We start from the raw sequence: 27,569 nt of genomic DNA on the forward strand, positions 1-27,569 counted from the left end.
GACACGTGGCTGACACTGTCCCTACCTTGGGCCCCCTCCTCTGCTCAACGCCGAATTCCTGGGCTGCCCATCCTGTTGGTGAACTCTGGACACGGGGCCCAGGATGCGGGTGCTGCAGCTCCTCTGGGGTAAGGGGCACAGATTTCGGGCTGAGGGGCTCTGTGCGGACCGGGCTGCTTACCGGGCCTCTCTGAGACCACACCCCATTTAAACTGCCCGTCCTCAGCAGGGGCTTCAGAGGTCACAGGCACACCCTCCACTCAGCACGCACCTTTGCGTGGCAGACACAGAAAATGTAGAAGGAAACAGACCCAGACCCTCAGAACAAAGGGACTACAGGGGCAGAATCACAGAGTCATCCTTTCAAAAACCCAACTAGAATAGAATCGCTTCGCCCAGTTCCCTTAAACCCCTTCAAGGTCTCCCCTCGCCCTCAGGCAAAACCCCAGCCTCGCACCCTGACTCAGCCACACTGGCCCCCTCATTCATCTTTTCTCCGGCACCCCCAGCTCTTTCTTGCCACAGGGCGTGACACATGCTGTTCCCTCTGACTGAACATGTTTCCTTTCAATTTTTCACATATCTGGCTACTTCTGTTGATTCGAATCTCTGCTCAGACATCACCTCCTCAGAGGCCTTCCCTGACCCCTGTGTCCAAGACGGTTCCTCTGTCCCACCCTCCTCTCTCTTGACCCTCTTCTTGATTTCCTTCAAAGCACTCACAGGGTTTCCGGTTATCCTGCTTGATTCCTTGTGCACTTGATTCATATCTGTCTCTCCATTCTCTCTGGGCTCTGAGACGTGGGTGGGCGACCACGCTTGTTTCATTTTCAACTGTATCCCCAGTACTAAGGGCAGAGTCATCACATAGCAGGTGCACAATAAGCAGTTGCTAAACGAATGAGGTAGCCGGACAGACAGAGCCTCAGAGGGAGAGCAGCTGGAGAGAGCTGGAGCTGCCCAATGGGAGAGAAGGGAGTTGATTATTGGGCTAACTCATTCCCCTTTCTTGCTTCTTCTCCATGTCTGGGTCCCAGATGGGCTGGTTTATTTCTATTCCCTAGAACCTTCCTGAAAAATGCTCTGTCCCTAGCCTCCTTACCTAGTTAATATCCTCGAAGCTCAGAAGAAACACCTCCTCCTCCAGGAAGTCCTCCCTGACCTTGCAGGTGGGGGGTAAAGCCTCCTCTGGGTTCCCCAGTGATGGGAGCCACCACCCGAAGGAATCACAGGCCGTCCTGAGTGTTCCTCTGTACCAGAAGCAGGACCCCGCACAGAGCTGGCACTCATAAATGTTCATGCATGAACAGGGTGACATACATCGTGGTTTACTCGGATTCTAGCTGTTATCCTAAATCCCTGATGGCCAGTCCCTGTTTCATTCTCATAAGTGTCACGGTTTAAAGGATGAATCATATGCTTACCCCATGCAAGAGGGAACATGGGGACACAGGCGAAGGAAGAGGTGTCTGTGGCTGAGATGGAGTAAATGAGGTCTGATCTGAGCTTCTGCCCCAAATTTCCAAGCCAGGACCCCCTCAGTCCTAGGGGAATTAATAGGTCAGCCCACCCTCACCTAGGAAAATCCTGAGTTGGGGAGAGGAGAGGGTGATGATCATGACTATGCCCTCCCCTCCACCTCCAGGCCTCACCGGGGGCTGCCACTTGGCACTCCAAGCCTCGTTGCCTTGCTCCAGCCACTCCCTGCAGTGGCCCTAGGGAGGACTGAGTACAGCCCTCCCCCTGCATGCAGTGCAATATGGAGGCTGAGAATGTGGGTTCTGGAGGCAAGCTCCTTAAGTTTGAATCTTGGTGCTGTGTGACCTTGAGCTGGTTCCTGAACCTCCCTGAGTCCAGCATCCTAAAAGCGTTGTTGGGAGAGATAAGTGAGTTAATATAGTCAGATGGCTTGGCACTACACCTGGCACGGTGAGTGTCCTACATGTATTCACTATTGCTATCCTTATCAACAGGACATACCCACAGGCAGATGGGCTGGACACCATCCATGTTTAGCTACTTAGAAGCTCAGAGAGGGAATGAGATTTGGCCTGGATCACACAGCATGTTGGTGGCAGCTGTGATTTGAACCTAGGCCTCTGGACTCCTAGGCCAGTGCACTCTGGAGGTCGAGAACCAACAAGGGCTGGGTGTGTTCTGGGCTGTGGGCACTTTCTGAGTGGCCCTCTCCCTTCCTCGTGTCCCCAGAGCCCAACTGTCTAGACCAGCTCTAGTCATTCAATTAAACTTAAATAGAATTAAATAAAAACGAAAGCTCAGCTTCTCAGTCTCACTAGCTACATTTCCACTGCTCAATGGCCACATTTCGCTAGTGGCTACCATATGCACAGTGCAGACAGAGACCACTTCCAGCAGCACAGACAGCTGGGACAGCACTGCCTGGAACTGGATCACCGCATGTGGTTGTTGCCCATGATGCTTACATGGGACGGGAGGGGGATAGGGATGGGGTCCCGCCCTCCGCAGTGCCCATGGAAGCCTCTCTAAAGCCTACTAATCGTGGGAGGTTCAGCACTGAATCTGTCATATCTCGTCCAATCTCATCATGATACACTTTGCTGACTGGGTTCAGGCAGGGGCTGGGACTCACCCCAGGTGACACAGCAGGTGGAAGCTTCGAGGGGCTCAGGTCTCCTGACTCTGTACTTGCTGTGCCCCAGCACCCTGTTGCTCAGGCTGGACAGTCAGCAGTCTGACTGAGGTGCTGGTCAACAGAAATGATTTTTTTGCTGATGAACAAAAGCCGAAAAACCACTCAGGGATGGATGGCGGGGGACAGCTGGCCACAGCTGCAGAGAGGGTGCCCATCAGCACCACGGACAGCCCCCAAGGTCACACTGGGATGTCTATAGGGCTAAGAAGGGGGCAAAGGCAGGACTTCTCCCCTTCCCATTCCATCAGAGTCTGGAGGGACCTCAATAACCCCCTTGGCTGTCATGTCAAAGTATTACTTGTGCTCGTGGGGGCCGGGACCCTCAGTTCTGGCTGACTCACTGTGTGACCTCAGGCAAGTCACCTTCCTTCCACACCTCAGTTTTCTCATTTGGAAAATGGAGAGGATTATCCCAACTGTGTGGGGCCCTTGTGAAGGGCCAAATGGGACTAGTTGGATAGGAGAGCGTTTGTCCACCAGGAGGTGCTAAGAGAGGAAGAAAGCAGGTGTTGGATCCCATCTGACTTGAGTTTGAATCTGGCTCCACCTCTTCCCAGCAGTGTGACCTTATGTAGGTCAGCTGGCCTCTCCAAGCTTCAGTTTCTTCAGCTGGGAAGCATGGATAAGATACCTTACTCGCGGGACTTCCCTGGTGGTCCAGTGGTAAATCCGCCTTCCAATGCAGGGGATGCAGGTTCAGTCCCTGGTCAGGGAACTAAGATCCCACATGCCGCGGGGCAACATGCCACAACGTGCCCGTGTGCCACAACTACTGAGCTCATGCGCCTCAACTACAGCCTGTGTGCTGCAAACTACAGAGCCCACGCACTCTGGAACCTGCGCGCCACAACTACAGAGCCCACGCGTCCTGGAGCCTGCAAGCCACAACTAGAGAAGAGAAAACCCGCCGCCACAACTAGAGAGAGGCCTGTGCACAACAACAAAGAGCCCACACGCCACAGTGAAAGATCCCACATGCCTCAACGAAGATCCTGCGTGCCACAACTAAGACCTGAAGCAGCCAAAAATAAATTAAATAAATAAATAATTAATTAAAAAAAAAAAGATACTTCACTTGCTATCCAATGGAATATTATTCAGCCATAAAAAGAACAAAGTACTGATACACATTCCAGCACGGATGAACCTTGAAAACATTACACCAAATGAAAGGAGCAAGACACAAAAGCCCACATACTGTATGAATCCATTTATATGAAATATCCAGAATAGGTAAATTAATAGAGACAGAAAGTAGACTAGTGGTTGTCAGTGGCTAGGAAGAGGGGGGAGTGAGGAGCGACTGTTAAATGGCTGCAAGATGTTTCTTAGAGGTGATGAAAGAGTTTTAGAAATAGATAGTGGTGATGGTTGTACAACATGGTGGATGTACTTAATGTCACTGAATTGCACACTCTTAAATGGTTAAAATGGTAAATTTTATGTATATCCTACCACAATTCAAAATATTAAGATACTTCACTTGTAGGGTATGTGTGAGCTTCAGCAAGAGCGTGCCGCAGAGCACCCAGGAAAGTTTTTGGTAGGTGCTTGTTACAGGGACACCCCCCACCCCCCGCCCCGCCAAAGCCTTTCAAAACCTTTCTGAAGCTTATTTATCAAGTGCTTCCTACATATGCATAAGCACTTTATATGAATTTTCTCATTGGATCCTCAAGTAAGCCCTAGGAAGGGCATCCCATTGTTAGTCCCACTTCACAGAGGGCACGGAAAGAAGTGACTTGTCCAAGGTCACATAGGTAGGATGTGATGGAGCTGGGATCTGAACCCAGGCAGTTTAGCTCCAGAGCCTGTGCCTCCAGTCACCTCCCTGGGCTACCCCTCAGCTTTCAGGTGACAACGTCCTGTCTGCCACCAGCTCACAGAGCCCCAAGCTTGGATCAGGGGACACAACCTCTAATTGCCTGCTCACCATGGCCCTCCTGGGAGAGGTCTATCAGGGGAAGGTCATCCAAGGGACACACTGCCCTGTTCTCCAGCCTCAGAGGTCTGACTGTGGGCAGGTGGGCCCCAGAGATCACCTGCCTCAGCCTGTTTCATTTTGGGCCCTGCTGAGCGACCTTCCTTCAACATTTATGGAGCCTGCTCTGTGACTCAGACGGTTCCAGCCCTTACAGAGCATGTGGCCAAGTGCAGGAGGCATAAATCACACGACAGTCAGACAACACAAAAATAAATTCCAAGAAGCGTCAAAGCCAGAGTGTGAGGCCCAGTCAAAGGAGGGATTCATACTCACCGGGGCACCAGACGGCTCCCTGGAAGAGGTGGCATTTCAGCCAGATCTCTGTGGACCAGAAAGATTTCAACAGATGAAAGTGTAGGAAAGAGCATTTCATAGAAGGGAAAAGCATAGGCAAATCTTGGAGACAGCAAGTTGTCCGTGTGGTGGTGAGGCAGATGCCTGGGGCCAGATCATGGGGGGCCTTGGTGAGCTGTAGACTATCCGCCATCAAAACAGAGCAGGTGTGGCACATATATACAATGGAATATTATTCAGCCATAAAAAGGAACGAAACTGAGTTATTTGTAGTGACGTGGATGGACCTAGAGACTGTCATACAGAGTGAAGTAAGTCAGAAAGAGAAAAACAAATACCGTATGCTAACACATATATATGGAATCTAAAAAGAAAAGAAAAAAAAAGAAAAAAAATGGTCAGAAGAACCTAGGGGCAAGACAGGAATAAAGATGCAGACCTACTAGAGAATGGACTTGTGGATACGGGGAAGGGGAAGGGTAAGCTGGGACAAAGTGAGAGAGTGGCATGGACATATATACACTACCAAACGTAAAATCGATAGCTAGTGGGAAGCAGCCGCATAGCACAGGGAGATCAGCTCGGTGCTTTGTGACCACCTAGAGGGGTGGGATAGGGAGGGTGGGAGGGAGGGAGATGCAAGAGGGAAGAGATATGGGGACATATGTATATGTATAACTGATTCACTTTGTTATAAAGCAGAAACTAACACACCATTGTAAAGCAATTATACTCCAATAAAGATGTTAAAAATAATAATAATAAAATTAAATTAAATTAAATTAAAAAAAAAAAAAAAACAGAGCAGGGCCCCAAAGGCCACTGCCACCAGCAATTCCACTTCTAGGAATTATCCAGCAGCCTAGCCTTAGGCACAGGAAATGAGGGTGGTGCACAGGGTTCTTCTTCTTCTTTTATTTTTTTTTGGCCGCACCATGCGGCTTGCAGGATCTTAGTTCCCTGACCCGGGATCAAACCCAGGTCCTTGGCAGTGAAAGAGCGGAGCCTTAACCACTGGACCAACAGGGAATTCCCCACAGGGTTCTTCCTGAAACGTTGTTTGTACTAGCAAAAGCCTGAAGACAACTCAAAAGTCCATTAGGAGACTGGATAAGCAAATTATGATCTAGAACACTATGTAATACTATGCAGAATGAGGCAGCTCTAAGTACTGACATGAAAATCTCTCTGAAATGCACCAGTAAGTGGAAACAGCAAGGGCCTGTCTCAGTTTGAGTTCTCTCAGAAGAAGACCCCTAGCCAAGGATTTGGGTCTATTTGGGAGGTGATTCTAGGAAGCACAGTGAAGGAGTGGGAAGCAAGGAAAAGCAATAAAGGATGTGTTCCTGAGCTGTGGGCAACTGAGCTCAGGCCCACGGGGGAACTCTGCGCGGCAGGGAGAACTCACATCTCAAGAGTCTTCCCTCCAAGGGCCAAGGGAGCAGGGGTGTTTACTTTCCACCTCCTCCTGCACAGGCTGAGGGCTGCCTGGGGGCATGAACTCTCAGCACCTCCGCCCTCCCTGTGCAAGCTGAAAGAAATCCCTCAGCTGGAGAGGTGCAGGTGTTTCCAGGAGGAAGCAGTTGATGTGAACAAGACAGTGAGGTGAGGGAAGGGCCCCTATGGCACCTGCCACAGAAGGGTACCAATCATCTGAAAAAGCGGCAAAAGAATATTATTCATCTTTGCTTATCTGTGGAAGGGTAACCAAAACTCTAGGAATGAGGTGGATGGAAGAAGGGGTAGGAGGGGGACCTTTCTACTATGTTTTTTTAGAATTAAGAAAAAATAAGCCTGTTATTTTGGAATAATTTTACATTATTCCAGGTTGCAAAGAGAGTACAGAGAGTTCCTGTATAACCTTCACCCAGTTTTCCCTGACGTTAGCATTTTACATAACAATAGTACATTTGTCAAAACTAAGAAATCAGCGTAGGTACATTACTAGTAATGAAACTCCAGACTTCTTTATTTGTAGTTCACCAACTCCATTAATGTCCTTTCTCTGTTTCAGGATCCAATCCAGGATATCACATTGCATTTAGTCTTTAGAATTTTGATCCAGGCGAGTATATTATCTATTCCAAAATTTTATAAAACAATAATAAACTGCAGCTCCTAGGAGTCATCTGAAAGCTTCTGAGCTGGCATGACCTGACCCGGGGTAAGCGGACACAGCCTCAGCACTGGATGCCTGCGGGAAGGTGAGCTGGGGCTGTACAAGCAGCACACAGGGGCTGGGTTTCCCGGCACAGGGATCTGCTGGTCCCTTTTCCACAAAAGACAACGGAAGGATGAAACCTGTAGCAGATGCTGGCAGAGCCCTGCCCATATCCCCTGGACACTCACCTCCACCCACCAAAGGCTGCCTCCTGCAAAGACTGTGACTCTGTCTATAGGAGCAAGCTCAGCCCGGGCGCAAGGCAAGCAGGAAATATCCGGGAGCTGATGCCCCCAGAAGTAGCCCTCAACCCATGATGGACGGGGAGCTAGTGGATAACCCCCCAGCCTCCTTAGCCCTTGGGTGCTGGTAACTGTGACTTGTGTGTTCTACTCCGTCTCCCAGGCTCCCCCGTTGTCCACAGCGGCACCTGCCTAGATAGCAATCCTTTACCGACTCCCTTTTCTTCCCTTCTCCACTCCCCAAGCGAGGCTTTCCTGGGATCACCTCACAAAAGATCTCCCTGCAATCCCTGTCTCTAGATCTCCAGGAACACACCAACTGAGATAAAACCCAAGCCCCTCGGCCTGATTCCTAGGCTGTCCGTGCCCCGATCCGTGCCTCCCGCCCGGAAGCCACACATAAAGGGTCCTTTGGGGCTCCCCGAAGACGAGAGGTTCAGATGCCCATGACCTTGCACCTGCTGTTTCCTCTGCCTGGAGTGTCCCTCCGCTGCCCCTCATTGCCCAGGAAACTCCTGCTCATGCCAATGGCCCAGCCCGAATGCCATCTCCTCTGGGAGTACTTCTCTGACCCTCAGGGGGCACATGCTTTAGTCACCCCTCCAGCAAATCTGGACTCCTCTCTCCTACACCCTGTGAGCTCCTTGAGGGCAAAGATGCTCTTGAGTCTGACCTACCTCCCAGAGCCTGGTATACAGCAGGTGCGTAATAAACTGATAAATTCAGGAAGAAGTGCACAACCATTTAGGATCACATGTTAAGGGGTAACAGCGCTCACTGGGGGCCTGCTGTGCACCAGCCTCTTTAAAAAAATATTTTTTAAATATATGTATTTTTTTAAATTTTTTTTTTTTTTTAAAGTTAACTTTATTCACACCAGAGACTTTATTATTATTTATTTTTTTTTTTTAATTTTATTTATTTATTTATTTTTTTTTGGCTGTGTTGGGTCTTCGTTTCTGTGCGAGGGCTTTCTCTAGTTGTGGCGAGCGGGGGCCACTCTTCATCGCGGTGCGCGGGCCTCTCACTATCGTGGCCTCTCTTGTTGCGGAGCACAGGCTCCAGACGCGCAGGCTCAGCAATTGTGGCTCACGGGCTTAGTCGCTCCGTGGCATGTGGGATCTTCCCAGACCAGGGCTCGAACTCGTGTCCCCTGCATTGGCAGGCAGATTCTCAACCACTGCGCCACCAGGGAAGCCCAAATATATGTATTTTTTATTGAAGTATAGTTGATTTACAATGTTGTGTTAGTTTCTGGTGTACAGCAGACTGATTCAGTTATGTGTGTGTGTGTGTGTGTGTGTGTGTGTGTGTGTGTATTCTTTTTCATATTCTTTGCCACTATAGTTTATTATAAGATATTGAATATAGTTCCATGTGCTATACTGTAGGACCTTGCTGTTATCACCAGCCTCTTTAAGACATGGTATCCTTGGGCCTCCCACAACCCTAAGGCTGAAGCATCATTAATTCTGATTGAAAGAGGACGACACTGGGGCTCAGAGGTGAGGGGCTTGTCTGGCATGTAGCAGAGCTGGGATTCGAACTGGGGTCTACTTGACTCCTGAAGGCTTTCCACTGTCCCCCCCTGCACTCCCCCCACCCCCCAACTCCAGCAAGCTGGAGCACGGAGCCTGCCACCTGGTCCTGGCTGGGCCCTTAACCCATGATGTGAGCTCAGGCTGGCCCCTGCTGGCCTCTGGGCCTCAGTTTTTCCATCTGCACAACACGGGGGTTGGCTCGAATAGGAAGTCTTCAAGGTCTCTACAGCTCACAGTCTGAGATTCTAGTGTCTGCCAGCTGACTGCCCTAGGTGAAGGGGACTCAGCCCTGTTCCCTCCTCTTGGGGGGATGGGAAGGGAGGGTCAGGTACAGGACTTGGTAATTACAAAGCTGTGTTCCAGGGTCAAGAACCATCTGGGGTATCCGAACATCCTGCAATGAGCCATACTCCCCCCATAGGTGCCCCGTCACCCCTTCCAGCTCTGAGACCAAGACAAACAGGGCATGTGCACCCTGTAGAGCAGAGGTGACTCATCCAACATGACTTCAGTGGTGAACCTTTCACCCCCACCCAGCCCCTCGCCAAGGTGAGGGGCTGAACAGGTAGGACGAGGGGTGAGCTCCTCACTGTGGTTCCAGCTCCCAGCAGTGACCTCCGTGACCTGGGCCAGCGGCCCCAGCCTCCCCGTGGACACCCATAATCTGCTTTGGTCGTTTTCTCAGCACCTTTGAGGAAGCATCCCTGGGCCCCATGGACTGTTCTTACCTTAGTTGGGCCCTTCTCTCAGGGACCAGCCTGGCAAGGTTTCTTGGTCTCCCCTCCATGGAGGCCCCTGGTCTGGTGTCCATTTGGGTCTGGATGTTCCAACATGGCTGTGCCAACTTTGGGGTGCCCTCACTCTACCCTCTCCCTGTCTTCCACATTTAACAGGTCATCAGACCGTGCTAGGGTGGCAGCATCCAACGCCCTAGTCTAGCCCTTGCATCCCTCCTCACATCCTCGGCATGACTAGACACTCATCAGCTCTGGTCCAACAATTCCCCAGCCCCCTCCAGCCTCCCTGGCCCATCCACCATCACTATTAAAATAGCACACGCCTAGGATGTGTTCAAAAGTTAGGAAGTCTCCCTCCCACCTGAGCCCCCAAGAAATTTCTCATGCGGTCTTTCAGAAATGGCCTGCGTCTCTCTCCCATGTGTATACAACACTTACAGTAACGAACACTTAAACAGACCCATCATGTGTTAAGACTCTGATTCAAGCACTTTAGCATATATACTAACTCATTTTAACCTCTGACAGCCCCACATGGCACTTAAATACTATCAGCATCTCTATTTTACAGATGAGAAGTTGCCCAAGGTCACAGAGCCTGTCTGTGGTAGGGCTGGGATTCGAACCCAGGCCATCTAAGTTCAGAACCCTTGCTCTTAATGACTCTACATGTCTTCCTGACTCCAATCACATCCTCCTTTACCAAAGAAAGACCCTTCCCTGCCTGCTCCCCTGGCATTCAAGGCCCTCTGCAATCCTGTCCCTGCCCACTTTTGCGGCAGTATCTCCATCCCACGCCATCCACACTTCCCAAGACACACTCCTTCCAGGCTGTTGTGTGTGCTGTTCCCTCAGCCTTGAATGCCCTTCCCTTCCCCTGGACCCGGAGCAAGGCCTGGCTCACACATCACCTCCTCCAGAGGCACTCCCTGATCTGCTCACCCACTGCTCCTCTCGCCTGCAGCCTGGTCAGCTGTCTCTCCCTCCAGGACCTCCTGCTCCAGGCTGCTGGAGCATCTTGCATGTGCTGGAATGAGCTGTCAGGGTCCTCACTGGACCAGGGGCTCCCCACAAGTTGGGGTGGCAGCGTACTCATTTTTGTATCTCATTTATTCATTCAACAAACATTTGTAAACACCTCCTATGAGCTAGGCCAGTGCTTACCAGCAGAGCTGTCTCGTGGGGAGGCCAACGTCACACACAGAGCTCCATCTGTGTATGTCCATCCCCTCTGCATCCCTCACTCCACTCCACCCCCTCATATACCATCTCTCTGGAGAAGCTTTCAGAAAAAGAGCACTGGAAGAGGAGACGGATGATATAGGATCTGATCTATGAGGGGTGCGCCAGTTGCAGCCTACCTGTCCCTAGGACTCCCGCTGTGCCTCATAAGATGTGGCCTGATGCTTAGGGATGACGCCTTCTGGGGGAACATCTTGCAGCCTACCTTGGTGCCCCTCGGGGACTCTGGGGTAACCATGGGTCAGTAGGAGCAGTATGTGAATTAATGTAATGATGATGACAGCATAATAACACCAACTATTTCATTCACTGGGCACAAATGATCCACCAGACCCTTGACACATATTAGCCCATTTAACAGTCCTGCAGGGGAGGTGAGATCATGCCTCCTTTTTCAGAGGAAACTAAGCCCAGAGAAGTGAAGTAACTTGCCCAGATGGTAAGTGGTGGAGCTGAGATTTGAACCCCAAACAACTGCCCAGGTCGAGAGATATCCTGGGTAAGGGACAGTTTCTTTCTGCCAGCCTGTTCTCATCAGCAGAGCTCCAGCAGGGAACCTGGAACCCGAACCACACTGACTCAGAGCTCTTCCCACTGGGGTGATGCGTGTCTTCCTGGCCCTGCTCATTCACAGTTGTGAACGGTTTCACAGTTCATCTGTTGAACAGAGATGTAGCATGACCCTGATACCTCTCTCCCCATTGCTCACTTGGCTCCAGCCACACTGGTTTTCCTGATCCTCAAACTCACCAAGGAGAGTTTCCCACCTCAGGGCCTTTGCACTTGCAGAGCCCTCTGTTGGGAATACTTTTCCCAATTCAGATCTTGGCCTCCAGGAGACCTGCCCTGACCCTTCAGTCTACAGTATGTGCTCCCTGTTTTTCTCCAACATAGCAGCCTATGTTCTTTGCAAAACTCATCTCCTTCAGAAGCGGTCTTTGTTTACGTGTTGATTTCCTCCCTGATCATGAGCTCTGCAAAGGGTGAGGATTGGCCTGTCTTGTGTGTCCCTATACCAACCACGATGCTGGCCACAGCAGCTACTTAGTGACTATTTGATGATGAACATGAACTTCCAGTGTGCCTAGCACCTTGGTCAGCACTGCGTGGAGAGGAGAGAAGCAGGACAGGACTTTTTGCAAACCCATTTTGCAAGTGAGGCTGTGCAATTCCCAGGAAGGAAAAGCAACCTGCTCAAGGTCACTTGAGGGCTAAAGCAGCAGCACACAGCACAGACTGAGGGCTCCGTCTCTCTGCTCAGAACCACCTCCTTGGCCAGGACTGTCTGGACCCACCAGGGAGGTTGCTAGATGCTGCTTGATATTCTGCCTGGGACCGCTTGGAATGGAATAAAATATTTATCTGTGGCTGGAGGTTTGCAGAGGCCATTTGAGATGGATCGCGTTTTCATGTGCCTGTGAAATCTAATTGAATTCACTGTAGGATATTTTATTTCTTGGAACAGACATCATTTTCCCTGGGAACGGAAGCCTCTGCCACCCAGGATTGGGTGCGAGCTGGTTTGGCCTCAGGCTGCCTGACTGGCTGGACCCAGTTTGAGTCTCAGGTTGTTGTGGGCGTGGATGGCAGGAGATCTGTCTTGCCTCTCTGTGGGGTGGCCTGATTTCCTCTGATGTTCCCAGCCAGAGATGGCCAGCTTTTCCAGCAAAGGGAGGAATTCCTCAAGAAAGAACTAAAGGCACATGCCCCCTCCACCCCCCACCCCCGCCCCCGCCCAGTGTCCTATGTCATAGGGCCTATGACACATGCCTGCCTGGCCTCCAAATCATCTCCCAACTCTGCACCGTCTTTTCATCCCCACTGCCCTAGCCAACCCTTCCTCTCACCCCCATTCTTCTGCCTCAGGCACTTCATTGATTTCCTGCCTCCATGCTCCCCCCATCGTGAAATGAGACAAATCTTCCTAAAACATAAGCTTCAAGTTCTGCCTCCCACTTGCCATATGAACAAAGGTGAGCCTTTTCCCTCCCTGGACCTCAGTTTCCCCATGAAAGGAAGGGGTTGGGCTCCAGCAGTAGTTCTCAACCCCGTCCAAACCCATCAGACCCCAATTCCCATTTTTTTGGCCACACCACGCGGTTGGTGGGATCTTAGTTCCCCAACCAGGGATTGAACCTGCACCCTCAGCAGTGAATGCGCCGAGTCCTAACCACTGGACCGCCAGGGAATTCCCTCCAATTCCCATTTTTATAGCAAATATTTAGTAATGTCCCCCTTTACTATCCCGAAATGAAATTCATAGATAATATTACCTACCTACACATAATTTTAAAAAAATACAATGCCCTAACTGAAATATAATGGAGAAGTGAAAGGCAAGTAATTTATAATAGAGTATATTATAAAGCATAAATGCTGGGCCACAACTCCACTAAAAAGCATAATGAAGGAATCGGATGCTGGCCCCTACACACACATAGTCAGTGCCAGCTATGAATGCAGACAGCGATGTGCTGTTGAATCAGTTACTCAAATACCACAAGAAGCAAAAGTTAGAAGAGGGTGCGATTTTTCCAAAATGGCAACCAACACTTGGTAAAGTTCTGAACGAACAAGCAAAACATATCATTTCCTTTGTATATGTGATAGATATGCTCCTGGACAATTCAGGGTATGTTACAACTGTGCAGAAAATACTTCATGCATGTATATGAAATATACTGAGGGGACAGGCTCAGGGAATTAGAAACAGATTTTTTTGTCCGCTGGAATGACTGGTAGGACATTTGAAAGTCATGTGGGAAGCACGTGGGACAATTCTTCACTGTGAGGGGCTCGCCAAAGCATTCCCTGTTCTTTGCCCTCCATGTGCTTAGTAGTGTCTGCCCAATTACTGTGGTAACAAAACAATGGTCCCTGAAGGGCAGTGCCATCCCGTTGAGAACCTCTGAACTACAGCCTGAATGGCAGATATAAAGCTTTGCCACCACTGTTTCTCGCACCCGTGGCAGACGTGGTTAATCAAAAGCTCACTTCCTCACCAAAACCTCAAATTGGCACTCTGTGCAACCCAATGGAATTTGCTCATGAGCTGAAACTTGGCTCAGCGTAGAAATACCTTCAGCTCTTACAAATATTTACTGAATTGACAGAGCCGGATAGAGGATCTGAGAGGTTCTTTTCAGCTTCAGGCTCAGGATTCCCTGCCCATCCCCAGCTCCAAGCCCACCCAAGGCTTCCCACCACTGACAGAAGACAGCCCTGCTCCCTTGGCCTGACATTCCAAGCTCTCTCTGAGTTGGTTCAACAATGACACCCATGTGCAGAGCACTTTAGAGATTACAAAGCACACAGGATCTTATTTGATCCTTACACATCACTGTGAGGCAGGCAGGGCAGGAGGGCAGGCCCATTTTATAGATAAGGAAACCAAGGCTCTTTGAGTGGAAGTGACTTGCCCAAGGTCACAGAGCTGGGAAGTAGTCAGCAATGGAACCCCATTCTCATGAGTGTAAAACCCTCACCTTGTCCAGCCTGTGCTTTTCTCTCCATCCTGTCTCAGGTAATCCAAGCCCAGTGACAGTGGGCCACAGGTCATTCCCCAACAGCCCCATCATACCTGGGAAACAGCAGTGTAGTGGCTAAGAGCATGGGAGCTAGAGTCAGACTGTATCTGGCTGGCTTCAAATCCTGGCTCTACCACTTGGAGCTGAGTGACCTGGGGCAAGTTACTTAACCTCTCTGGCCTCTGTTTTCTTATCTGTAAAATGGAGATGATAATGGTGTCTATTTCACAGAGCTATTGAGAGGATTAAATGAGTGAATTTATATAGAACTTTTAGCATGGTGCTGGGCAAGTAGTAAGAGCTCAACAGATGTCAACTGGAATTAGTATTATTACTCTCACAGTTCCTGCCACCGGACATGCCCTTCTGCATGTCTATGTTAGTTAAAGCTGGACTCATCCCACCATCCTAGGATAAATATGACCTCCAATAAACATCACTACCTGACCCTGCCACCTCAACCAGATTCATCTTATCTCCCCTGGATTCCTAGCAAGTTCTATCAGTGTTTCCATGGTTTTCTGCAAGTTACTCCCTACCTCCATTCCTTTGCCCACGCTGTTCCCTCTAGGTGGAATGCTCTTCCTGTCTTGCTTACCAGGCTAACACATCTTTACATAGCATCTCCTCCAGGAGGCTTTCACTGAGACACACAGGCTGTGTCAGGAGTTTCCTCTTGGCTCCCACAACCCCCAGTTCTTCTCTCTAATGCATCAGAACTACTACTGAACCTTTAGAACACATGGAAAACTCTGACCCGAATAATTAGAAAATACATGTTCTTTTCAAACATGTATGCAACATTTACAAAAACTGGCCACGTTTTAGGCCATAAAGCAAGTCTCAACAAGTACCAAAGAAACAGTATCATACATACATTTTTAAAAAACCATAAGGCAATAACAAAAGATAACTTAAAATCACCCGTATGTTTGAAAATTTTTAAATACATACTTCTAAATAACTCGTGGGTTGAGGAAGAAACCAAAAGGGAAATGAGACAATATTTAGAACCGAATGATAATGAAAATACAATATACCAAATTTTTGGGAGACAGCTAAAGCAGTACCTAGAGAGACATGCATAGGCTTAAGCGCTTATATTAGAACAGGAAAAAAAGACTGAAAAATAGTATGATGAACATCCAACTCGAGGAGTTGAGAAAGAACACCAGAATAAACCCAAAGAAGGTGGAAGGGAGGGAATGCTTGCTAGTGCCCACATCTGTGCCCCTGATTACATGGGGGGCACCTCTGGGTCCCCAGCACAGGCTGGCCCAGGGCTCAGTGTTGGAGGATTGTATTAAGTGTCAGTTGAATGCATGCTGTGGGTACAACAGTTTTAGTTTCTAACTATTCCATTTTCTGTGTCAGTATTTTTCAGGTTGGGTTCCCAACATGAAAACTGCATCAGATCACCTGGGCCCACCCAAGTCTAAATGAGCTGAGACCCTAGAACCTGCATTATCCTAACAAGCTTTTGGGCAGTCCCATGTGTATCGACCTTGAGCCCCAAGGTGAGGGAGAGCAGGGCAGCCTCAGGAAAAAGCGTGAGGTCCGGTGTGTCTGTCAAGGGGACCTGCTCTTCCCTTAAGGACCCTCCACCCAGTGATGTTTTCATAACCTGCTCTATACCACTTTAGAGAAAGCATGCCCCAAATCCAAGCCTTAGTTTACTTGTCTATAATAAGGGAATAAAGATGGTTACTTCCCTACACTTCCAGAGCCTCAGGATTTTTCTTCTAAGCAAATCTTCCCTGGGGCACAGGTCAGCTTCCAAATACGGGGCAGTGGGGCAGGGATGGGCGTGGTTACTGCTGGTAAGTTGTCATTCTTCAAAAGGGCTCACAAAGGTCGTCCTCATTCCTCTGAATCATTTGAATACAACAGCCTGGGGAGGGCAGGCAGTGCTTATTAGGGTCCCTATTTTACAGATGAAGAAACTGAGGCTGATTAAGGCTGGCTTTGAGGTGCATGGTCTTCAGTGGGTCCCTGGAATTACCCCCAAAGGAGGTCAAACCTCCTCGTCCCTATTGCTCGTGGGGTCCTGGGGTGAGTGTGAGTGTGTGTGTGTGTGCGTGTGCGCGTGTGTGTGCTGGAGGAGGGGATTAGGGCTGGGAGGCCCCTGGCTCCAGGCTTTCTGGTCATTCTCTTAGACTTGAAAGAGGTCTCGAGCTGGCCGAGTGACCTCCCGGGGTGCCGAGGGGCAGATGCTGGCCCAAGGTCACCTGGCAACGAGGAAGTCAACCTGGGATGGGAACTCGGGGTTCCCGTTTCTGGGGCCCACCTTTCTCCCCGACACGGAGCCGCCTCCTTCCTCAGTGGGCTGGAGTGCCCGCTGCCCGGATACTGTATCAGTGGGGCTCCCAAGATTTCTGCATTTGCAGGTGGTGATCTTGAAGCTGGCAGGAAGCACTGGCTTGGAGCTGGGACTAGGCAGGCCTGGGCTCCAACTCCATCAGCCTGGCCAGCCTCAGGGACCCCTGGCAACTCACGAAGCCTCATAGCCTCCTCTAGAAAGTGGGGATAATCATATCTGTGCCTTCCTCCCGGGACCGACTGTGAGGCTCACAGGCAGTAAGGTGCGTGGAAGTGCCCAGCACAGAGCTGACTAACATTCGCTCAGAGTGAAGAATGCCAGCAACCGTGAGAACTACAGTACCAATCACCAGGGGCCGGGCTCTGGCCTATGGGCTGTAGGTTCACTCATTCGTTCCCTTAACAGATATTGACTGAGCGCCTTCTATGTGCCAGGCCATCAAGGCTCTGGGGTACAGAAGCACAGACCAAGTTCCTGTCCTCACAGAGCTTACATTCTGGGTGGGGGATAGGGAGCAGACAACAGAGAAATGTACATAATGTAACGTCAGGTAACGATACCTTCTTGGAAGCAGATTAGAGCAGGTGAAGAAGAACGGGTGTGATGGGGGGTCAGGACAGGCTTTCTGGAAAAGCAATGTTTGGGCAGCAGTGAGGGGTGAGCCCTGTGGATACTTGGGGAAAGAATATTCCAGGTAGAGGAATGGCTGTTGCCTAAGTGGGTATGCAGCTGGTGCTGTGAGTGTGAGAGAGCGTGTGAGCATGTGCGAGACCATGAGTACTTGGGAGCGTGTCAGAACGTGAGTGTGTAAGAGAGTGAGTGTCAGAGCGCGTGAGTGTGTATTGGGTGAGGGGCTTACTGTGAGGCAGCCAGCGTGGCTGGAGCAGGAGCGAGGCGGAGTGTGCAGAGGAGGGCAGAGCCTGCAGGGTCCCGTGACTGGATCCCCCAGATGAGCCGTCATTATCTTCCAGCCGCACACCAGGGTGGAGGAAGCGGGTTCCGGCCCAGGCAGTCACAGGCCAGCACCCACTCTCCACGTGGCCTCCACGAGCGTGGCTGGTCCTGAATGAGAGGCGTGTCTGGGGAAAGGTCCCTGAACCCCAAGCTCTCAGAAGCCAGAGCCCTGCGGATGTGGGAGGGTCGAATCTGGGTCATGGAGAAGCCAGGAGGGGAGCCGGCAGGGGTGGAGAGGCAACCCACCCTGGGCTGGGGTGGTGGCGGCGGCCTGTCCATGGAGACAGCATTTGGAAGCACCACTGGAATTACTCACGGAGGCCCGTGTGCACACGTATGTGCACCCAGGGCCACGTGCACACACGCGTACCCCGGAACCCACGCAATCCCAGCACGTCTCAGAAGCAATTAATGATTGACGTCACGCCCCGGAGGAGATGGGGGCCTGGAGTCTGTCTTAGGAGGAGGATGGGGGACAGGTGTCCAGGAGGACCAGCAGGGCCACGGCTCCTCTGTATCCCTGCAGCCCCACACCCGCACAGGGCAGAGGTGCTGGGCAACTCCCCCAGTCAGAGCTCCGGTGGCCCTGTTCTGCATTAGGCTCCGTGGAAACCAGGAGAAGCGTGGTCCCTACCCTTAGGGACAACCAGTCTTTCAGGGAAGAGAGGTCACAAACATAACTACACAGATGGATGATAGTGACGGCAGTGACCAGAGCTTGGGAGAAGGGGCAGGTGGGTCAAGGAGAGCATTTAAAGAGAGAAAGTGAGACAAAGCTTTCTGGAGAAAGTGAGGTTTGATCTGAGGTCTGAAGGGTGAGTAGGAATTGACAGGATAAGGTGTGTGTGTGTGTGTGTGTCAGGCAGGGGACAGTGTGTGCAAAGGCCCTGGGGCTGGAAAAAGATTCACAGGTTTAGGGAAATAGAGAGAAGGCCAGTGTGGCATAGGGGACAGGGGTGTATGCCACCGAAGTCAACCTTCCCTGTGTGTGCAGTAGGGCCCAGGGCTGGCAGTCTAGGGTTGAAATGCACTCATTCACTGTGTAACTTTGGGCAGGTCACCTCCCTCTCTGAGCCTTGAACAGAGCCTCTAAGCCTCATCCGAACAATGGAGACTCCAACCTGTGCCGAAATTCAAGACAGCAGGTTTAAAGTGCCCCAAAGGATGCAGGCACGTGGTATTATTGGATCCATTATGGGATAAATGGAGCCTCCCTCCTGTTTCCTTCTCTCTCCTGGGCTGGCTTCCACCTTGGTCTCTCACTTTGTTCTCCAGCTCCTTAAAGGGACTGGGGTCCTGTCTGAGGCTGGGGCTGGGACACGCTTAGCCTGGTCAGTGCCCACAGCGCCGGCCCACCCAGACTTGCCCCACCAGTCACACCAAGCTCGGCTCTCTCCCCAGTGCTCTCTGGGGTCGCCACCTCTGGAGACCTGGGAGTGCGGGGACAAGCCTAGAAATCCAGGCTAGCTCCGCCCTCCCCAGCCCAGCCAGAGGGGCTGGACTTCCAGGTCACCACAGCGTCTCCTAAATGCACAGCCCTTCACAGCTCAGCAGCCCCTTTCTCTGGGGACAGGGTTCAGTGCTACCACTTAACAGATAAGGAAGCACAGCAAAGGGGAGACCCGTCGAGGCCAGGGGTCGGCGTTATAACTCCGGCCTCTCTGACCCCAGGGCCTGGGGGCACTTCCAGGCCTCCTCGGGCTGTCAGCCAGGCCAGCGTTCCCCATTTAACCCCCTCTCTCTGGTGCACCTGGTCCCCCTTGGGATTTTAATCACCCATTCTGCCCTGACGACTCCCAGCTCCCCAGTCCCACCGGACCCACGCCCCTGAGTTCCTGACTCCTCGGGGAGGCCGCACAACTCCTTCCTGCCCATCCCTGCCCCCAGCCCTCTGTACCCTCCATTCCTTCACCAGGAGTGCTCTCACGTGCCTGCTCCCTCCCTTCATTCGGGGCTCAGCCCAAACGTCACCTCCCTGCCTCCCTCCTCCCACTCCCATGTCACCCAGGTTTATTTTCTTCAGAGCATTTGTTCATTTATTTTGCATATTGTCTGTTTCTTCCACTATAGACAACCCCAGGAAAGCTGGGGCTGGGTCCCGTCCAGTGCAATATCCTGGGCCTGATACAGTGCTTAGTAAGTGATAGGAGGTGCTTAAAAAGTGTACGTTGAGTGGATGAATGCATAAATGAATCAGTGAATGAATGAATGAATGACCAGTAACCCTAGGATCCATCACCTCCTGGCCACCTCCCCTTATATGTCAACGAGGCATCTGAGACTCAACACATTTGAACTGAATCCCGGATCTCCTCTGGCAAACCTGTTCCTTCCGTGTCCCCATCCTAGTGCCAGCCTCCAGCACCTGGGCTGGATGCTGCGGTGTCCCTGCTCCCCCTCTCTAACTCCAATAGCCCCCCTTCCCTGTAGCCCACTGGCCACGTCTGGTGGTTCCATCTCTGAGCCAACTATCAAATCTGCCTGTTTCTTTCCATCCCTGCTGCCTCAGCCCTGGACCTGGCCACCATCACCTGTCAGGAGGGTCACAGCAGCCCGGCCCCTTCAATCCATGCCCCCCTGGCCAGGCCTCCTAACCACCCCACCGCCTCCATGGTGGCCACAGGGTGCAGCCCAAACTCTGTGGCCCAATAACAACACGTGACATGTGCTACATGTGACATGACTCAGGCAGTTTCTTCAGCATCAACTGCCACTACACACCCAGGCTTCTGACACCATGACAGCCTGTGGGCGTCAAGCGTCCAGACCTCTACTCAGCAGTGCCCACTGCCAGGAGAGCCTTCCCCTCTGTCTGCCTGGCTGATCACATCCTGGCTTTGCCCCACCTTCTCAGAGCAGTTCTCCTGACCAAGAGTGGTCTGATTCTCCCTTCCCTGGGCCATGCTGCCCTCAGCCTGCTTCCTCCCACCCAACCATTCATCATTTTCCAAACACACGTCAGGCCCTGTCCTCAGAGCCTCACATGTATCACCTCTTATCATCTGCACGGCAACCCATTTTACAGATGAGGACACAGGTTAAGTGACCTGCCCAAGATCACACAGCAAGTAACAAGTGGAGTTGGGATTAGGATACAAGTCCATCTGGCTCTAAAAGTGGATTGTGAAGACAGCAGAGATCATGTTAGGCTTTCTTCCTCTGGGTCTTTAGAGCCCAGCACACAGGACTGGGCTCAACAATCAATGTTCCAAGTGGAAGCACTGGGATAAGAGGGCAGAAGTTACAAGGAGAAAGATTTGGGCGCAATCTAAGAAAAATCCCAACAGTGCAAGGAGCTGCCCAAGAGATGGTGAACTTGAATGCAAGCAGAGGCCAGAGGAATGCTGGCAGAATTTAAGGAGGGGGTTCTGCCCCAGGAAGAGGTGGCCTGGAAGACCTCTGAGGTCTCTGACCTACTGGTGAAGGTGGTGTTAGTACAGGGGACCGTTCAGGGATATGACCCCAAGTCACTCCCTGCCTATCACCCAGGCCCTAAAGCCCACCATGGAGCCTTTGCAACTCACCGGAAGGACAGACTTAAGCTGCCTCCTTCCCGGGGTGATCTGTATTGTAACTGAGATTTCTAGACAACCCAAATGGTGCACCTTCAGGCCCTGTGACAGGCTGTGGGAAAGGGATAGCAGGGCCTGCCCACTTGCTCACGCGGCACTGGTTATGGTGGGAACAGTTCTAACACCGAGCAGACCCCCTCTGTCAGGCCTGTGCTGAGCACTTTGCCCCTCACTGAATCGCACTCCCAGCCCACAGACTCCAGGGCCACTGTTCTATTTGCAAGACAAAGAGACTTGCGCTTAGAGATGGGTAGTGACTCACTGGCAGGTGCACCTGGGCCAAAGGGGAGTTGCTGCCCGCCTCCCGCGCCGCCAGGCCCCTTCTGCTCTACCAGGGTTGGTTGCTGCTGGGAACAGTCTTCTAAGCCTGGGAGGGCCCTAGAGAGGGGGCAGCTCCGAAATGCAGGAGCTGTGGCCTCAGGTGGACTGGATGAGGGCCCTCGCGGTGCATGTGGTTTGGAGTTTTGGGGGCTTCAGAGAATGAATAGAGTGGCTCTGGCCTTGGTCCCCGGGGCTGGCTTTGTCATGAAGGACACAGATTTTATAAATATCTCAGCCCTCACCATGGGTCACATGGCATGGGGAATTAGCTTGGAGGCAAATTGGGGTGAGGGGGAGGGAGGGTTTCAGCTGTGCTGGCAGCGCATTTGGGGGTGCAGAGTTCACAGTCAGAGCAGGCGGGACTGCATGGCTTGTCCATTACCCATGGATACTGGTGCCCACGCCGCTGAGGCCAAGGCCAGGGAGTGGGAGCCAGGCCTTTGAGACAGAACCCGTAGGGCACGGTCTGAGTCAGGAACCACTAGCCTTCATTGGCGGGGGGGTAGCCTCAGCTGAGTTTCTGGCAGTTTCGGGGGGAAGGGCCAACCCCAGCTATTGATGGGCTCAGCCTGGAGAAGGGATCGGGATTCGTCTTGGAGTGAGGTCAGGGCCCAGCGTGGGGCTAGGGTCAGGATATAGACTGGGATCAAAGTTGGGGCTCAGTGTGTACCCAGGACTCCCCAGGTGGGTACTTCACCTCTGATACCTGAGTCTTACTTAGGGACAAGTCAGTTCTCCTGCAATGACACAGAGGCCCAGGATCCAGGACTCTGCTCTGTCTTAGGGAAGGAGCTGTGACTGTGAGTAATTCAGTTAGACTAGAGGGGAGGGCAGCGGAGGTAGCCCCCCCTCTCTTGGGGCTGCTATTCCAGGCCTCTGTAAGTCACAGCGTGGGAGTTAAGTATAAGGGGACACCACGTGACAGGCAGTAGGTGGTTAATGACCCTGTAGGAGGCGAGCCAGAATCCAGAGAAGGCGCCATGGTGGGTAAGGGTGTGGGGAGGGGGAGAACTAGCCCTGGGCAGGGAGGCAGGACGCTCGGGTTTGAGGCCTGCGATGTCCCTGCCTCTTTGTGTGACTTCAGGCTCATCCCTGCCTTCTCTGGGCCTCAGGTTTCCCTTCGTGGAGAAGACAGTTGAACTCAGGTCTCTAAGTTCCCTTTATCTGTGAAATGCCATGAATAGATGCTCCTTCCCCAGGCAGGACCTGGTGGGGATCTCATGACCTCCACCTTCATCTCCAGTGGTCAAAGTCTGACCTGGCCTCTGAGGCCCCAGGGCAAATACCACTTCCTCCATGAAGTCTTCCCCCACTGAAATTCGCTGCCCCTTGGTCCAGTTTGCACACTTCTGAGCCCCCATTTCAGCCTGGAGCCCACTCTGCCATGCAGGAGGGTCGGAGTGGTCCCAGCTCTCTCCCTCACCAGACTGGGAGGCCAAGAGCTCAGGCTCCACCACCCACCCCTTGGTATCCTGACCTTCAGGGTCCCACAGTCACAGGCCTCACCCTCGGATCCTTCGGAGACTAAAGCTGTAGCAGCTCCCACTGTTACTGTACTTACTGTATGAATGGCACTGCAGACTTGGTGATTCTGCACACACCTGAGCAATTAATTGCCTTCTTTCCCTTTCAAGGGCACTGTGAGTCATGCTACTTCTTGTATTTCTCTTTTTTGTCTATTAAGAAGCTCAGAGGCAAATTTATAGTTTTGCTATAAAAATTATCCAAAATTATACTTTGGATATTGCCAAAGTATAACCTGGAATTATCTCATTTCTGTCTCTATTTACTCTTCATCTGATCTCTTATTTATTTCTTCTTCTTACTTATACAAGGGAATTTAAAAAAAAAAGAAGAGAGGAAGAAAAGGAACAAAGGAATGAATCGGGGAAATCACGGCTTAGACTCATAGCTGTAAATGATAAATACTGAGTTCATACAGTAAGAGTGCTTTGCCCGTGACAGGCCTTAGTGAAGCCCATGACCTGGCATTCATTATGTCCTGCAATCCCCACCGCTCCCATAAGGAAGAGGTAAAACCAGTCTGCTTAACCACTGTGCTTTCTTACCTCCTCAGCCACAGAACACTGGGATCTCTAGGTCAGAGGGGTCCTCGGGTGTGTCCACAGCTGTGAATTCAGGCCCAGTTCAAGGCCTGACTCAATAAATATTTGCTTTCAAACTTTCCAAAGAAACTTTAAAAATAAACCGTTGGGTAGTGGCCAAATATTAAAAATGGGTAAGCCTGGAGCTGCCATCAGCAGCTCCACAGCCCCGAGGCCAGCCAGAGCAATTCCACCCTTCCTGCACAAAGAGACCTCTGTGAGGTTGCTCACGGTACAGTGAGTGAGAAAAGAAGGCAGAAACATCCAGTGTCCAACAGTAGGAGACTGGGAACATAATTTCCATCGAGCCATACTGTGGAATATTATGCAGCCATGAAAAAGAATAAGGTCCATTTCTATGTGCTGACCTGAGAAGAAATCTCTAAACCATAGGATACCTGAAAAAAGCTGGCTGTAGATCAATTAAAGCATGGTTCCGTTTATGAGAAAAGCACACAAAATAAAACATCTATGCAACTGCAGTGAAAAAGACCTAGGAAGGTCTTTTTACATCTCTAGCTTGGATCCCTCCCCTGAACTCTGGACTCATGTATCCAATTGTCCACTCAGCATCTCCACTTGGATGTCTAACTGGCATCTTTAACTTGACATGTCCAAACCTGCACTCCTGACCCCGCAAACCTGCTCTCCCGGCCCCGCAAACCTACTGTCCCCACAGTCTCCCTATCCCAGTTGCTGGTAGCTCCACCCTCCTAACTGATCAGACCCAAACCTTGGATTCAGCCTTGACTCTGCTTTGTTATCCTCACAACGAGCCCAGCAGCAAATCCTGCCATCCCATTTCCCAGACAGAGGAAGCAATGGCGTTCTTTGCCCTGGCCAGAGCCCAGCTAGGTACTCCTTTCAGCTCTGGGCACCTCTCCTGATGGATGGGCATGAGACAGTGACTATCACGAGAGTCACAGAGAAGGAATAATCACAGGAACAATGTTAACAGTTATCACTTCTTGAGCAATCCCACCAGGCCCAGGACCTGTCATGCTTCTAATCATTTATATCTCTCTTGACCCTGTGAAATGGAGGACCTATTATCACCATTTAATAAATGGGGCACAGAGAGGTTAACTGACTTTCCCAGAGTCACACAGCTAATAGGTAGGAGGGCAGGAATTCTAACCCAGTGTGTCCAACAAAAATCCAGAGGTGCCTGACAGAATGTCATGTTATGGATTCCATTCTTGACAGCAAAGCAGAGTGGAAAGAGATCATGAAAAAGAAGAATCAAGAAGTGGGGGAGGGGCTTGTCCTATCAGATATCAAACCACATTAGACAGCTATTTGTGGTGGTTCTCAACAGCGGGTGGAACTGCCCTCTTAGGGCATATTTGGAAACGATCGGGGAATTTTCGGTTGTAACAATGACTGAGGGGGACGAGGGGAAGGTTCTACCGGCATTGAGTACTGAGGATTGGATCAGGGATCCTAAAGAACCTATAATGAGCAGGATAGTCCAGCCCCCAAAAAGAATCGTTCTACCCCCAAATACCAACAAGTCCCTGTTGAAAAAACAAGGAGATAACAGTAATTAGTGTAGAATTAAAATAGACAAAGGGGTAGACAAGGAGATCAATGAGACACAGCAGAGCTCCCAGAAATAGATCCATAAATACACGGGCACTTAAACATTAAACAGAGATGGTATTTCAAGTTAGCAAGAAAAGGATGTAGTATTTCACTAATGCTGCTGGGACAAGCTATCCATATAAACATGAAATTAGATTCTCTACCTCCAACCATATGCAAAGATAAAATTCCAGATAGATGAAAGACCTCAATGTGAAACATGAAAAAAAACCAACTTTAAAATTATTAGAAGGAAATACAGCATATCTTTATGACCTTCGGTGGGGAAGTTATAAACAAAAGCAAATAAAGGGGAAAATGATGCTTTACTACATCAAAATTTTAAACTTCTGAATGAAAGACACAAAATTAAAAGAAAAGCAACACACTGGGAGAAAATATTTGCAACAAACATAACAAGGACTGAGATTCATATACATAAACCTCTTTAACAAATTAATGAGAAAAAGATAAGTGACGTGTAAAAAACTGGGCAAAGTATATGAAGAGGCATTTTGCAGAAGAGGAAATTCAGATGACCATTAAACATATAATGAAGCTCAGCCTCTCTGATAGTCGGGTGATGCTAATGAAGATGAGATGTTTCCTCCCAGCAGATTGGCAAAATTGAAGAGTGATAAATCAACTGATGGGGAGGTGCTGAGGAAATGGGAACTCAGATACATCACTAGCAGGAGTGCAAAGTGGCATAACCACCTCGGAGGGCAATTTGCAGTGTTTGTTAAAACAGAAAATCCTGCTTCCAGAGAAACATTAACACACATCTACAAGGAAGTTCATGGCAACACTGCTTAAGGTGAAGAACTGGAAACATCGAAATGTCCACCAGAAGGAGGATGGACAAAATGTGGTATCAACATATAATGGAACACTGCTCAGCAGAAGAATGAATGAACTACAGATACACTTGAACTTGGATAGATGTCAAAAACACGGACAGTGAAAAAAGCAAAATGCAAAGATAATTCACTTATTATGACATAATTTATATAAGAAAATCATTCAAATAACACCCATGAGTTTGGGTCCGTGAAAGTTCCCTCTAGTACCTGGAAAGACTTTCAGCATTTTCTCCCTCCCTCCCTCCCTTCCTTCCTCCTTCCTTCCTTCACTCCCTCCCTCCCTCCCTTCTTCCCTTCCTTCCTTCCTTCCCTCCTTCTTTCCTTCTTTTATCCCTCCCTCCCTCCCTTCCCTTGACATGCTTGCCCTGTGCTGACAGGTGCTGGAGATGAGGACAAGGCCCCAGGTTGTATCCTTGCCATGAAAAGCATCCCACCATGACCCCTGAGCCTGGCCCCAGACTAAACCCTCATCTCAGACCCCATGTCACATCATCTCTCGGGGGCTGTGACATGGACATGATCCTGCGTCTTGCTGGTTTCCCAGGCTGTTGAGAGCTTCACAGGAGCGTGTGGATGAGGCGGACTTGTGTCTCATAAAGTGCACCAGCTGACACCAGAGTCGCCGAGGAGAGCGGCTGGTGGTGCTAAGTTTCTTGCCTCCCTTCCTCCACCACCTCATCCTCCTCTGTTATCCCTGCATCTTTCCCTTCTTTCCTTCTTCATTTGCTTTAATGCCTTGAAGCCAGGGTAGGGTGTAGTGGGAGGGTGCAGCCAAATCTCTGGGCCCAGGAGCTAATGCCTCTTTGTGTGGGCTGGGGAATTAGATCCCTAAGGCCGTAGGTGGCCATAAGAGCGGGTGGCCACCTCTTCCCAAAAGCCAAACAGGTGCCAAGGACAGCAGCCATGGTCACATCCAGGGCCTCAGATGGCCACAATAGGGTCCTGGAGAGAGGGTGGTGGAGGACGGACTAATTGGGCATGACGGCAGCCCTGTGGGCGTATTAAGCTTGGAGCTGTTAGGGTGGCTGGTGGAGGAACAGCCAGAGCTGGCCCAGCCACGGACCCCCCCAGGGACACTTGGCTCTGGGGCTCGAGTCTGCTTGCCTGAAGGAATGTCCATCAGCTGGGGCTGCCAGGTGCTGCCCCAGCCTGGCTGCCTGTCCCTCTGGGTAGTAGCACTGGTGGTTCAGGGTGGCAGTTCTAGGCCCTTCTCTGTGAGTATCTTCTGATACTTGCTGTGCTGCCTGGAGGGAGGGAGCTTCTCTCCCTTCTCTGGGTCTCAGTTCTACTAACAACTAACCTGTCAGCCCTTTCCTACCCACTGTCTCTTCTGATTCTCAAAACCACCCTGTAGGGCAGTGATTACAGCACTGTTTTGCTCTGCTAAAAATGGAGAAACAGGCCCAGAGAGGGTAAATGACTTATCTGAAGCTACACAGCTCACAGAT

At 50.8% G+C, this 27,569-nt stretch overlaps 1 protein-coding gene and 1 long non-coding RNA gene across 7 annotated transcripts in view; one reads left to right on the plus strand and one right to left on the minus strand.

Annotated features, from left to right (window-relative positions):
* LOC309645382 overlaps positions 1 to 8,569 on the plus strand; it is a 180,343-nt gene extending 171,774 nt beyond the window's left edge. Inside the window, exon 3 of the long non-coding RNA XR_014254847.1 lies at positions 8,346 to 8,569. This is a non-coding gene — a long non-coding RNA (uncharacterized lncRNA). The remainder of the gene's footprint in view (positions 1 to 8,345) is intronic.
* Positions 1 to 27,569, minus strand: part of DLGAP4 (DLG associated protein 4) — a 136,756-nt gene that overhangs the window by 94,088 nt on the left and 15,099 nt on the right. The gene's annotated exons all lie outside the window — the stretch shown is intronic.

Source organism: Balaenoptera physalus (assembly GCF_965194825.1).
Source record: "Balaenoptera physalus genome assembly, chromosome: 16".
Taxonomy (NCBI): domain Eukaryota; kingdom Metazoa; phylum Chordata; class Mammalia; order Artiodactyla; family Balaenopteridae; genus Balaenoptera; species Balaenoptera physalus.